Genomic DNA, 1,754 nt, shown 5'->3' with positions numbered 1-1,754 from the left:
TATATGAACTACCGTTTATACAAAATGCAAACAAGTAAATGATAGAAAGAAATGTGATCTTGTGTTTTATTTGTTCGTTTTGGTTTTCAAACAAAATCTCGATTCAGAAATGATGATCTCGGTCTGTAGGAAGAATATTGAATATATTTTCCACGTTTCTCAAATTATGTAAATACTGAAGGAATACAAACAGAGAAATTGTAGATGGATATTTATTTGGATATACATAATATATACTTGGGAGGATATCCGAGGAAAAACTGGGAGAAGACATTGATTTTGATTTGTGGGCGATGTAGGGCACATTTGGAGGTTTTGTTGGTTTTTGGAGTAAAATTTGTATGAAATGTTAATAAAATGTTGATGTCATTGAATAAACAAAAGAATCATCAACAAACTGATGTATAATAGTATGTATCTTACTTCACAAAATTTATAAGAATTTTGGCTTGAAAATGCAGAGATGGATTTCATTAGATCATACGCACGTGCACTTGTTTGACAAAATTGCATTATGCGAAAAAAATTTATATGAATTAATAAAATTTAATTAATGGCGTTAAATAGCCTATAAAATTTACTATGCAATAATATTTAATATTATATACACTTCTGAACAAAATTAGCAAGAATTTTAGCATCAAAGATAAGTGTAAGCATTTTGTTGAATTTTACGCAAGATTGTATTTACAATTTCAAAGTCTTAGAAAAGCTACATTAAAATATATATATATATATATATATATATATATATACTTGTATATATAACATGTGTTTGTACAAGGTTACAATTATTATTTTCGTTAAAATTTTATAACATCAATAATAAAACTGAAAAAAATTACAGAATCATAAAAATGTAATGCGAGCGTGTTTTGTACCAATTAATTTACTAATAAAACTTTAGAAAATACAACTATATAAACATATGAAAAAAAGTAAGTCAATGGAATGGAATAGTACACTTTTTTATTTATAATATTTGTAATCTTGAATTTTATTTTGCTTAGTAAAAAATTAAAATATTGTAATTCCCAATATATTTTGCTTGAATTTTATTATCCAAAGTAATTTTCAACTATTTTATTTCTAGAGTATCATTTTTTGCTGCTGTTTCGAAAATACAATTATTATAATGAAAAATAGTATCAGAAGATCCGATAAATATTTTTAATAATTACTTTGTGTTTGGCTTTGTTGTGTTTCGTTTCATTTTAATAACATATTTGTGGGATGAATAAAACATGAATAGACCTCCGCCGTACAAAGGGCTACTTCATCATATTGCGGTGGAGAGAAATAACTTTATACGACCTACATAGAAATGTACATGTATACATACATACACCTTTATCTATAAGCAACCTGTGTGTATTAGGAAAAAAGAAATTTTACAAATAAGTTGAGAGATTTTTAAGAAACAAGCTCTTATTGTGCTACGTGTTTGAAGCTAAATTTCTCATACATTTTGTTAAGGAATGTATTTATTAATGTACATCAGTTTAAAGTAAATGTTACTAGCTTTCTAACCTCATTTATCATTTATCAAGCTTTTTTGAAAAATTTTCTGCAAAATGTAATTTTGTCAAAAAAGTGCGCGCGCTGAACTTATTCATTGATGAAATCTTAGTGAGTGAAATCTTATGAAATGAATATCTTATTTTTGTCGTTAAAATTTTTATAAATTTTGTTAAGGAATGTATATATTGTTATATATAAGTGTATAGTAAATTTTATTGTGTATTTAACGCCAC

This window comes from Ctenocephalides felis, unplaced genomic scaffold (assembly GCF_003426905.1).
Source record: "Ctenocephalides felis isolate EL2017-DRISC unplaced genomic scaffold, ASM342690v1 CF-g0.4_SCAFFOLD_01604, whole genome shotgun sequence".
In the NCBI taxonomy this organism is placed as follows: Eukaryota; Metazoa; Arthropoda; class Insecta; order Siphonaptera; family Pulicidae; genus Ctenocephalides; species Ctenocephalides felis.
The sequence above is the reverse complement of the archived record's forward strand: the minus strand, read 5'-3'. Positions refer to the sequence as shown.